This window comes from Crocodylus siamensis, chromosome 5 (assembly GCF_052110815.1).
Source record: "Crocodylus siamensis isolate JL-2025a chromosome 5, ASM5211081v1, whole genome shotgun sequence".
NCBI classification, from domain to species: domain Eukaryota; kingdom Metazoa; phylum Chordata; order Crocodylia; family Crocodylidae; genus Crocodylus; species Crocodylus siamensis.
The window spans coordinates 20,761,237-20,774,432 of NC_143399.1; positions in this window are offsets into that span (position 1 = coordinate 20,761,237).

Here is a 13,196-nt window from a genome sequence, read left to right on the forward strand (position 1 = left end):
CCTCCAGCCTTCCCCTAGCACCCCAGATTGTCTGTCTGCGCTGCCCGTCCCAGGGGAGCAGGTAGGGAAGAGTTAACATGCCTGCCTGGCCACTGCTGCTGCTCTCTAGGCCTAGCTAAGCCTGCACAAGAGCAGCAGCTAAGCAGCAGCAGTAGCAGGGCCAGGACAGGCAGGGTAACCCTTCCTTGCCTGCTCCCCTGGAACAGACAGCATGGGCAACCACAAGTAAGCAGGAGTGGGGATAGGATGGCAGCCCTGGTGGCAAGGGATGCAGGGAGGAACTGTTAGAGGTGGAGAAGGGATGACTTGTTAGGGTGGGAAGGAGTTTAGGAAGCCCCGGCGGTCCAGATGCAGCGGGGAGGAGCCCGGATTGGAGAGGGTGGGGAGTCTTGCCTTTCAGGACGATGCAGAATGATCTTTATTTTGACCTTTTCCTGAAGTTAACTAGTGAGAACATCATGAGGCGCCAATGCTCTTGTGCTCTGAACAGGTGCAGTAATGCTGATATATTTGGTTGTAGAGTACAGCACTTGTATTTGTTCCACAAGAGTCAGGAAAGGTTTGTATAGCTTAGCCAGGTGGCTAAAGACCAAGTGCCTGTTGAGTGGTCAGTTGATGTGGAGGTCACAAACTGGAGGCTAGAGATGTCAAATCCATGGACAAGAGCAAGAGGTAAATTCAACATACTGGGCCAAAGACAGGTGTCTAAGGTCTGTAGCCAGGGGTCAGATATCAAGCCAACAGGTCAGAAGTTAGAACTCAAAAGCCAGAAGTCAATCCCTGTTCAGGAACTTGAGTCAGGATCCTAGACCTAGGAACCAAACGGCAAACATAAAAAACCAAGGTATCAGGAAGCAGAGGCAGTGAAAAATAACATCAGGACTGGTGCAGGAGGCATGCACAGGTCAGGAACTCCTTCTGTATAGAAAGCCCAATGTATTATGCAGCAAAGGACAGGTGATAGTGCATTCCCTTTAAATGAGGAGATGGAGCCAAGCAGTGGCTGAGCACGAGCTGTCTTAGAATCTATCTGGGACAGCTAGTTGTTAAGATAACAACCAAAAATTAACTTGACATAAAGTAGCACCCATGTACAAAGTGCTTGGATGTGCAGTTCAGTGTTGCAATGTGCACTGTAAGTGGAATTACTGAATCAACACCTACTAACTGGCTACTTTGAGCCATCTTGTACTGCTTAAAATTTTGAAGTGGTTCACAAATGCGTTGTATTTACACGTTCATTCTGGCTATCCCTTTTCTACCATTATAACAGGACCTCCAGAACCCACCAAAATCTCAGCTGAAATTCCTAAAAAGCATTCTGGGATTGAGCGCACGCTCTCAAAAATTTGATCCTGAAGGATGGTGGAGGGCATCATGGGATAAAACCAGTGTCCCCAGTAGGCAACTCATTACCCTCACAAAAATGTCTTGGATTTGAACTACCCTGCAAGTTTTAGCCATTGGTAGACTTTATTAGAACATTGAAGCCCAGATGCAGTCTTCTCTAAATAGTATAAAAAAGAATGCAAGGTGCATTATGGTCATGATTTCCAGACTATGGGATATGTTGTATGCCACATTATGGTCATGATTTCCAGACTATGGAATATGTCATATGCCACTGCAGGCTTTGATTTTTTGACAGAAGTACCTCTGAGATCCACAAGGTTACTACAGAAGTCGTCCATTTGCTCACTAGCTTTGATATTGCCATATACGATGATGAGATCCTGCCCCATGAAAGAACATCACTAGCTTCTCATTCATCTTGCACAGAAACGGGGTCTAGTTACTTATTATTGGATAATAATGTTATTTGAAAGTCATTATTTTGTGTAGGAGCTAGGTTTTAAGGGAGGATAGCATTACTTTCTCCAAAGTAGCTATTAGTAGCAGGTGAAATCACCATCGTCTTTCAGTAGCCAGACTGGGTCTGGTTGATAGTTACATACCTGGAATTTTGTTAGCACTTCAAGGACTTCCTGTTGACTTGATAGGCTTAATCCTTAGTTCAAAAGATGCTCAGCACAGAAAGAGCAGGACAATTTCAAACCAAGTCTGAGGTGGGTTAGCTGAACTAGAGGAAAGGGCAAAGTTCACACAATGCCTGGCAGCACTGTACTGAGCATTAGCTAGTTCTTTCTCTGGATCACAGTAATTGAAGTCCTTTTCAATTCCTACCAAACAGAAAAATAAAACACTACCATCTAGCCTTTGATTGTATAATTAACCTCTATGTGGGACAACAGCATTCCCTATAACCAAATGCCTGTAAGCAGGTTTGTCTGCACAAACATTTATTCAGCTAAAATCCACCCACTATCAGTTCAAACTCCCATAAAACTGACATTCACTTGCTGAATTGCTCAGACATACTCATTTTAAAAAGACACTAATAGACAGAATCCACTGGGATAATTTCTTTGTGCAAACCTGACCCTTGAGGGAACTCAAAGGCATAGACACTATAAGGACATGCATTTTCTTGTCTTGCATTGTGTCTCCTACCCCCACCTAGAGTTACTTTTTATTAGAGGTAAAGAAAAATTGTATCATCCTGTGACTCTCTTGTATAATGAATTTTTATTAGATATGCTTGATACTATTGGATTCACTCAGCGAAAAAAATTATGGTAAAATCTAATCAAAAGAATATAAGAAATAAATCATTACCTTCTTTTCTATATGACATAAAAATAATTGCTTCTGTGACTCCCACAGTGTTTTACTGTATATATAAGTGAACAGGAACCCTGATAGGCAGATGTCTGATAGCAAGTTACGATAAATATTCATATACATAGTTAATACTAAACCACTTTCTTTTCTACTACTTATTCCACTTTACTTATTTCTAGTTGCTGGAAAGGTAGACATATTAAAATATTAATTTTCCGCTTTACTGGAATGATTTCAGAGTCAAGTGCCATTAAAATTCTGAATGTAAATATGAGAAAAGAGGATATGACTAGCACTAATCTTCTTCATTCTTTTTTTAAAACTGTTTACTTGCACAATTTTTCAGATTTAAAAAAATACTTTGGGGAAGAGTTAAGATAAACCAGTAGCAAAACTAGTAGTAAAAGACAAGGTCACCAACCCTATATATAAATCTCGAGGGGTTAACCCCAGATCCCCTCTGCTTGCAGCTATCATTCTTTGAATGCAGAGAGAAAAAAAGTTTATCCCCCACAAAGCCCCACCTCTCCATCTGGTGCTGGTGCCCTCCCTGCCTGCTCTTCTCTCTCAGTTGAATTTGCTCCCTGTGGCAGCCACTGGCAACAGGAATTGGCAGTGCATCCCCTTTCCCTGCGTTCTCCTGCTCCCCAAGCTGCTGCTCTCTTACCCTACCCTATCTTTCTTGCCCACTTACTGCAACCACCACTTCTCTTGCCACCAGATTCACTCCTTGTGGCAGTAGGTGGTGATAAGCATTGGCCACAAGGGTAAAGGGCAGCAGCAGTAGTAAGGTGGCTGGAGTAGTGGGGTGAGAAAGTAGCCTTCAGCCCAGAGCAGGGAGGGGTCAGGGCAGCAACAAGTAGCTTGAGTGGGGGGAAGAATGCATAAGCAGGGCAGGGAAGGGGTTGATGGCCTGGAGTAGAAACGTTACTAGTTATGCCCCTGAGCCAGATGTCTATCAAGGTTACATCAGGCTTCATAGTTATGTGAAACACTATTTTCTCTCTTAGAAGAAATACTAACAGGATCTGCACTTGTGAGTCAGAAGAAAAATATGTCCTGGTTAGAAAACTCTAGCATGTGCCTGAACTTTCCTATCAATACACTGTTTAGATCACATTACTTATCCATATACTTTGCAATTGAGAAAATACTTTGAGACTCTGTTGTCCTTTAGGATTTGCTCTATTATACCTTTGATATGAAAAAGCAAGCAGTCAAGGCCAGACAAAGTGATAAGAATGGAAAAGGAGCAGATACTTAAATTTCATGACAAATGGTCATTTTATTTGTCTGTGAAATCTGTTTATGCAGTATGTATTTGATTTTTAATAACTGCCATTTTTAGCTAAAAGATCAGGAAATGGTTGTTCTCAATTGCTAATGAGAGTTCAGTGATGTCAATTCCAAAACGAGAAAATAGGTCCCCTATCTGTTTTGGATCTGATGCAGGAACAAACGAAAGCCAGAAAAGTGTGTTTGAAAAGGAGAATTTGTATCCAAACCTCCACGTCCAAATTCAGAGAACAGGGGATTCAAAGCTTTGATATTGTCTCACCTTTTTTTATAGTGACCTGGTTAGTGAAATCAAAATTGCAATATTTTCTTTTCTTTTCCTTGGATATTATTCCTTAGCAGGCAGTGCCTATTTTGTGTCTTCGAGCTAGAAAAAAGTATTTTAAGTAATGAGCCAAGTCTAACTAAATGAGTATTTGGCTGAGGGTTTTTTCTGTTTCTTTTTTAAATTAATTCATTGTCATTGTTTAGTTTGTTAACCCTTTTTGGATAATCTATTGTCTTATCACTAGGTGTTGGGAGCAGGAAGAAAAAGATTTCAATACCGGGAAAATAAAGAATGGTTGGTTTCCCTTGATCAATCCACTTCAGTTGTTATTAAATCTTTTTGTAAGTATATAGTAGAAATCAGGTCTCTTGGTATTTGTGTTCATGGGTCAGAAAAAGAAAAATGGAGTCAGATAGTTTTCAGGTAAATAAATAACTAAAGTGTATAATGCCATATAATAGATGGGGTGCCACCAAACGAAAAAATAACAGAGCACAAATAGAACCCGGCGATATACACTCTATTTATAGGTACCACAGCAAGTGAGAAATGTTTCATACAGCCCTTGTGATCTACATAAGCTAACAGAAACACCTTATGTGCAGTGTGAAAACAGGGATTTACCAATGTATTATAACTTTCAGGCAAACACTCTGGACCCAGTTCTCTAATGAAGCTCAGGAACACAAAGGCTGCATCTACACAAAGATGACGACTGCGCAGTCACAGTAGCCCATGACTACTGTGCAGTAGTGTGGCACGGCAGGAAGTGTGATGCACGCTGTAATCACGAGCTACTGCGCAGTTAGTCACAAAAAAGCCGTTCCTCGGTGCGACTGCGTAGTAACTCCAGCTACTGAGCGGTCATTGAGTACTTGCTTATACAAGTATTAAATGACTACGCAGTAATGACTGTGCAGACAACATCTTGTGTAGATGCAGCCAAAGTGCTGACAAGAAGGGAGAAACAGTCATGCTTTTTAGAAACCTTTGCAGCGCTCTAATTCAAGGAGTGCTGTGCCTCATACTGGTCCCCAGCACAGCACAGATGAGATAACTTTGAGGTCTCTTTTAATTTGAAAAAAGACAAGTATGGATTCTTATAAGAAGAAGAATACAGAGATTGCTGCTAAATAGGGATGTCCCAACTCTGCTTCTTGTTACACAGTCATGTCCTTTGCATCAAGAAAAGGGCAAATGGAAGACCTGATATGTTGATTCTTGCTAAGTGGGTGGTTTTCATGTTACAGGAGTGTAGGTTGTTGCTGTGTTGGTCTAAGGACATAGGCAGACAAGTTTCTTTGGGTGAATCTGGTATTTTTTATTAGACCAACTTAAATAGTTGGAAAAAAATTTTTAGCAAGGTTTTGGGTTTAAAAACCCTTTATTAGGCTGAGGAGGTCTGCGCACACCAACTGCAGAGAATTTCTCAGCCTGACAAAGGGTTTTTAAACCTATAAACTCACTAAAAATTTTTTTCCAACTATTTAAATTGGTCCAATAAAAGATATTAGATTCACCCAAAGAACCTTGTCTGGTTTTCTTGTTGATTCTTAAATGATAGCATTGGTCAGTGACCAGCCAGCATTTCATAAAGCACTAGCAGCATGACAAATTTTATTAGGTATATGGAAGATATGAGCCCTTGGAATTGAACAGTAATTCCTCACCTGAACTCCTGCATAATGTTTTCACATACCTGCAGCTTGCTTTCAATGGGTTTGAGTATTTCTTAGGGTTCATTCCCCTCTCTCCTCAGCCTCATCCACTCAGACACCCCAATGACATATCCTCCCTGAATCTGAGATAGAGTATGTGACAGTGGGGTGCCTGAGGAGATAAAGCAGAGGTTTTTTTTGGGTAGCCAAAGTATGAGTCATATAGTTGGGAATGAGGAACATAAAGGCACTTTCCTTTTAGTGTTCCTGTGCTCTTGCAGTTGAGGTTGGAGGTATCACACAAACCCAGTAATCAGATAAATCTTGATTGCACAAAGACCTTGAGGCTGAAGCCTCAAGCTAAACTCCACAGATCCTGATGTTTGGAAACAATCAAGGAGTTATTTGAAAATTATAATCCCACGTATGTTTCTGTGGGTGAGTGGTCTGTAATTGTATTTCGGTTAAGTCATGTTTATCTGCATGTCAGCTAAAGTACAGCAGATTATTCAGCTGAGAACACCTCCTTTTGCAGAAGATGTCATGGGAGGGAGAGCAGAGAAAGGAAAAAAGTCCCAAGGGTTCCCCTCACTGAGATGTTCTTCTGCAGTTCACGGAGATCACCTAACCATAGCTGGTCCAATTTCTGATAAGCATCAGCAATTTTGTTCTCTCAGTCGACATTAATGTTTTAGTCAGTAACCAGCTCTTCAAAGAACAAAACCCCCTATTAATTCAGTGAAAAATTATTTCAGAGAAAACATCTTAAAAGTAATAAATAGCTTAGATATATACTTAGATTAAAAGGTGATCATCAATCTTCTACATGGATCGTTTGATATTTGAAGCACTTTACAAGTCCTTTCACCAGCCTTCTTTGTTTTGATGTCTTGTGACTCTCAGGTCTTGGATCAAGTGCAAGTGTTTGTCTCCTAGGTAAGGGCTGCCATTTTTATACGGTTTCACATCCTCTGAACCTGCTCTACTTTGTCTGTTTTCTCCCTTTTGTGTATTTGTATAGGTATGATTAAAAAAGTGTCATTATTGAGGAATATTAATTACTCACTGGTGTTTATTTTTTATTGAGCCATGAATACAACCAATAGCAACCCCATAAAGATATATATAACATTACTATATTATTTTGAGAAATCTCATGATGCTTAGTAATTTGATGCCACAGATAATGTTAGGAAAATCTGTGGCTATTACAACCTTATGCTTAAAATTTTGAGCTCTCCGCCACACGGACAAGCTTTGCAGGTTTACAACAATAAGTGGCCCTTTTGTATTCCATTCCATTCTTATCCATTTTTCATGCTTTAGCAAGGTGAAGCTTTCTAATCAGGGAAAAGTAGCATGGTGCAAGTGTAGATAATATATTTTGATGGAGGTTTGTAATGAATCTGGTATTTATTAAGACACAAGTTATTAAAAGAAGGCTTGCATGGTTGTCTCACATTATTTTATTGATTTTTTATGCATGAATCAAGGCAAGGATTATACATTACAAGAAACACTTTTATTTCTAATCTTTAATTTGATAACACATCACTATATTTGTTGATTTGTGCCATTTAGATTTTTTTTTTTTGGATACACACATGCACTGCATTTGAAATTGTATGCCAGTTTTGAAAGTGGAGGACTCGAGACGAAGAAAAGAATGACAGAAGTTTGGAAAATACTCTTTTCTTTTCATTTTCTTATTTTTCCCTGTTAATTTTTTGTTTGTGAACAAAAGGTCTGATTCTACTCCCACTGAAATAAAAAAATAAAACATCGACTGATTCTTCAGTGCTACAAGAAGTGGTACTGACACCAAATGAACGATGCTAGACTGACAGTCCTGAAAAGAGAAGTTCTTCCTTTATCAGCAAAGCAAGTATAACACTGGCATCTGCATTGTAAATTTTTCCATTCTCTTCCAATGTATATCAACTGTGATTTAGAGGCACCATCACTAGGTTCGCAGAATAGTTCCTTCCCTCTCCAGCTTCAGCCTTCTGTGTTTCAGTGTCACTTTTTTGAACGCGTAACAATTTTAAATCACATTTTTTTTTGGTAATGTGGCCATGTGAAAAGTAGTGTTAGCTTGCCAAGCTGTCATAGCACAGCGAAAAGTAAACTCACAAATTAAGGGTAGACTTGAACTGGTGACTTGGAAGTAAAGGACTCCTCATTAGCAATCTCTAATGCAGCTCTTTAATGTTTGGCACTCCATAGGTACCAAAAAAGGACTTAGAACTTAGATAAATGGTAAATTTTGCACTCTGTACATTTAATGAGAGTATAAAAAGGTCATTCATTTTGATACCGGATGGATATAAAAGAGAAGCCAAAATTAAAGGCTGGGGGATGCTAGGACAGGGGCAGACCCAGGTGGGTGCACTTGCAACTCCCATTGATTCCTGCTTCATCCAAAGTTTAAAACCAACTGCCTGGCAGTGGCAGCAGCATTTCTAGTCAGGCAGCACTGATCGAGTCATCTGACTTCATTGCTCATTATAATCTGCCTGACCCCTTCCAAACTGTTCATTCAACAGTGGTTAAAGATCCTCTCTTCTTTTTGATAGTTGTGATGTTCCACCGATCACGTTGCTCTTTGTTCTGCAATCCTGCTATTTGTTAACTGCTTCTGGTAATGAAGCTATTTCGCAGCACTGCAGACTGTTTTTAACTCAATCCAGTGAATTTATATTTGTTCCTGCTACAATACCGCCCTAGGCTTCTACCATATCAGTAAAGCTTCTAGTTTATTTTTAACTGGAGAAAAATCTGTGTGGTGCTATATGTTACAATGCACCTCACATCTGCAAACCTCTTTACAAAAGTCTGGATACGCTCATGTGCTGATGCATTCCTTTTGCACCTGGTTAAGTTCAGCTAAATTCCTGGGAGCCTGTAACTAGGGGGGATCCCAGGCAGGAGGAACAGGGTCAAAGAGACAGACATATTTTTGGGTAGCAGACTGAACCCAGCCCCCAAGTGTTGGGGTTCCTGGAAAAAGAAATACCTAACTTTATGATGCATAAAGTGGTAATTGTGTTAGAAGTCCAGTGCTGTTCATTACTGTGGAGATTAAAATATTCTTTGTTTTGCAAAGGTTGTTTGGGTCCTGTATTAGGCCCTGTCATATCTGGTACCTGGGCTAATTCACCCTGAGATCCAGTTTAAAAAGGAGAATAAAGTGGGATTCCAAGCAACAGGAGTTCTGCCCCTTGAAGGGGACTACTCTGGGATAACATAAGGAAGTCAAGGGTTCAGTTACCTCTGTAACCAGTGCAATAAAATAGTGCCATGTGTACCTCATTAAAATAGGGAAGATATGGGAGGTTGGCTCCTCATGTCACGATTATGGGAGTGTTCAGCAAGTGCCAGTATCCTGTATTTCATTCATTTGCGCAACATATTAAAGAGACAAGTGACATTATCCATAACTAGGAATTTAACAAGCTGCTGACACCAGAATATTCTTTGCAAGTATTGATATGCCAGAGACTGGCCATGAAACTACTTACACTGAAAGGCAATCTTTCTTTGTTATCTGATGCATAACCCTTCGGTTATAGGATCCAGTCTTTCAAAATATAGACACAGATACCAGTGCTGCATTCTGGCACTGAAAATGAAAGCAAATACTTGTCAGGGAGGGATGAGAATGGAGAACATGTGGTCATCAGCAGAGGTGGCAGTCCCTCAATATAATGATGACAGTATATGTAGTGTTAACCACGAACCAAGCAGAAACCTGGCCACCCCTCCTTGGAAGGTTTAAAGAATGGCAGAACTTCATGGAAAGGAACAAGTTCAAAAAATCATTCAGGATGACAACATATCATTTGCAAAAAGTGAGGGAATCGGATATACGAGCAATGGAAGATGTTCTGTTGGTGGGTACAGGCAAGAAAAGCCTCCCAATCAACAATGGAGATCTAAAGAAAAGGATCTAATACCATACTAATCAGTGAGAATAAGTGCAAGGAATCTTAACTGCCATTCACTCCTTTAAACATGCAAGTAATAGTCGTATGTCTTTTCAAGAAAGAACAAAGTTAAACATTATGAGGAATGGGTTTGTAGCCAAATGCAGCATTAGATGAATCAGTACCAAATAGATTGTTTTCTGTTTGATTAATGTGATTTGATACATAAAGAAAATTTTCGTGGAAAAACTGCAAAGAAAAAAAAAGATCTTTCATTCCTTATTTTATTTTTAAATCAATTCTTGCTTGACCAATGAGATATTATACTTCATATGCATGTACTTTATGCCCCTTTTTGGAATGAATAAGAGACTGTTCACCTTTCCCAAGCAGCAGGACTCAGAAAGACTTGGGATAAAGAAGATTGCAAGTGATTTGGAAGTACTTTGACCTCAACTACACTTACATCTGATGTGCAAGTAGGTAGAAATATTCTTTTCTTTCGTGTGAGAGACGGTTGTAAGTGGTTGTCTGTACTGTTCTGTGGGGTATAAATGAAGCTGGAATTTGAAGTTTGACTTCCAAAGTGACAGTCTACCTAAAGAATGATTACAGTGGCATCTGTCACAGCAGATATGTGCAGAAAGCAGAACAGAAAAGTACATTCATAGCATTTCCCTTTTTAAAACTAATAAAGAGAAGGCAGGGGAGGCAATGTTCTCCAGACCTTCGAGCTTGTGGATAAATTCACATCAATTTCTTTATTTTCTTATGATGTTATTTCAAAATAACAAGATATGAGAAATATTCTTATTTTTCTCCCATCAGGCACATAGGCATAATACCTCTGGGACTGTAGCCCTAGACTATAAAAAGATGACCACCATGCTTTCCAGAGTGCTGTAGGAAAAGAAACTCACTACCTGCTCCTATTTGGACCACCACCCAAATAGTTCCTAAAAGAGTCTTTCTTTATGGCTGTGGGCTTTTCATGAGCAGTGTGAAGTGTGGGCATGAGTCTGCTTCTCTCCCTGTTGCCCCTCAGGGCTCACCTGCCATGACTTTTGAGATGGGACAAAAGGGTTAGATGTTAATCCCTGAGTGGGATGAGGCACAACAGACCACCCAGAGCTTGATTACCAAGGTGATAATCTTTACTGTGGGTTGGTTACAGTATCTTATCACTGCCCTACTTGCTTTGTTAATGAGGTGACAGCACAGGTGTTCTGTTGAGTGACATCTTCCTTGCACTCTCCCTTGATCACAGTGCTTTTACCGCTGTCTCCATTGCCGGGGTTACTCATCTCTGGGAAAAAATAAGTGAACTGAGGACTTTCAGGGCCATATGATCTGGTTATACCTGGTGGTACATGATAGAGAAGCAATCCATGCTCTGTTATGACTAAAGCTTTCCCATAAGCAAAGAATAGTGGGGCGGAAACTTGAGGAGTCCAAAGTGGAGGAAGTTACAGGAAATGTCTCAGATCTTTGGTGGGCTCTGAAAAAAGGATATCACCAAGGAAAGTAACAAGGAGCAAGAAGGGGAATGGAAAACTGAGGGTATCCAGGAGAGATTAAAAACACAATTCTAAAACAGGCAGATAATTGATTCTGGGCTTTTGTTTGGATTTTTATGAGGAACTACAGGAAGTGTTACAGCTGCTCTAAAAGAAGAGTGAGGTGCAACAGGGGCAGAAGAGCCATGTAGACAGGCAGAAGCCTGAATAAGACAAACCTTTAAACTCTAAAGGCCAGAAGCTCTGAATGAATGATTTGGGAATGATTTACAACTTGACCATTGTTTACAAGGATTTTCTTATTCTCTCACTCTCAAAAGAGCTCCTCCTCATACAGCTGCATGTATCTGTCTAAGAGTAACTCAAGCCATACTTAGTATATGATTCATTCAACATATTGAATGAACATGATTCATTCAACATTTTTACTAAAAAAGATTTTAGTAAGCACCAGGAGCTACTATAAAATCTAAATGCTATAGCGTGAGCATGAGGCCAACTTCTTCTACATCATGCACCAAAACAAAAAAAAAGCCCTTGAGGATCAGGTGCATCATAGAAAGAAAAAAATTCCAAAACTCCAACCACCTGTGCCTGTTATTGCATTTTAACCATAGAAGAAAACACCCCTGGGGACTCTGTAAACACTCTTTGATCTCTGCATTGAGGCAAAGGAGAAAAACTATTAAGGAAGCATTTAGAAACTGGTCCTGTTATGGTGTGCTACATGTCACCCTAAACCCAGAATGAATTGAATGAAATGTGTGGTCAACTAGTGAGAAATTATATTGTTGAAGTAGCAAATGCATCAGTCGGATTTTCAATTTTACTTGATGAAATTGCATACGTTGCTGAGAGAGAACAAGTATCTCTGGGAGTGATGTTTGTTGAATTGAAGCATAGAAGTGCTTGCATTCAAGGGAAATTCTTGGGTTTTGTCCTGGTATTTGTACTGAGTATAGAAGCCATAGCCAATAAAAATTTAATGAGTGTTTCTGAGTTCGGGCTTGACCTTTCCAAATTAGTTAGCCATATGACTGTTACTACAGTCATAAAGGGCAGCAGCAGAAGTAGGTGTTAAACGAAGAAATACCCAAAAGCAATGAATGAGCACTGCTCTTTGCATAGGTTAAAACAGATTGTTAATTGTTTGAGCAGTGAGTGAATTCTGCCACACCACAGGAACCGTTAAGGCAATTATCTAGTATTACTTTTAAGTGAAAGTACTGTAAGGGGATGCCTCATGTCTACCATACCAATGCTGTGGGATAAACATTGGGCAGACAGACACAGAAGCATCCACTTATATCCATTGTAATGCACCTGGGACGGCTTAACAGTTTAGAAAATGGGAAGACATTGTTTCTTTTCCTTTATCATTAGCTTAAACATAATTTTACAGATCCCTTTAAAATGTTAGCAAAACCTAAAGGCTCTGTAAATGGGCGCTTTCACCAAGAAACTGCTAGGACTGCTTGAGCAACAGCAAAGAACTGCAGGAGTTCTGCATCATCAGGCAGGGGGCTGGACTCGATGATCTCCCGAGGTCCCTTCCAGCCCTGATGTCTATGAAGTCTATGAAATCAAAACAATTGAAGATGCCCAGAAATTTGGCAAAGAAGTAGGGGTGGCAGTCAGAGTCCCATAGTCATCATCATTACATAGACTCATTAGATATATCTTACCAGTCATACCAGAGAATCCATAGCAGAGTTCTACTGCCTCTCTGCTTACATTTGTCTTACTTGGACTTTATGCTTTTAGCTTCACCATAACGTTTCTCCAAAAGGTTCAGACCATTCAGTTCTACTACTGACAAATGCTCAGAGCTCAAACTAAGCTATTAGTA